Consider the following 286-nt stretch of genomic DNA (forward strand, 5'->3'; position numbering starts at 1 on the left):
CACTCCTCCCTAATCCACTGCTATGCAACCTTATCAGTGACTGAAACCAGACCGTTGCCCTTCTCTCCATAGGATACATGAGATTTAACCATAACATGTTCTGACAGAATGTAAACTATCTGCACTCCTTTTTCTTCCTCAGTACATTTGCGCACACCCAGTTATAATATGTTAATATGAATGAGGATATTTCAAGTTCAAGAACCCAAGAGAATAAATCTAATATATTTTTAAAGAATAAAGAAAGTCCCAGAACTGTCAAGTCAATACATTTTGTGTCTGTTTC

This window comes from Salvelinus fontinalis, unplaced genomic scaffold (assembly GCF_029448725.1).
Source record: "Salvelinus fontinalis isolate EN_2023a unplaced genomic scaffold, ASM2944872v1 scaffold_1427, whole genome shotgun sequence".
In the NCBI taxonomy this organism is placed as follows: Eukaryota; Metazoa; Chordata; class Actinopteri; order Salmoniformes; family Salmonidae; genus Salvelinus; species Salvelinus fontinalis.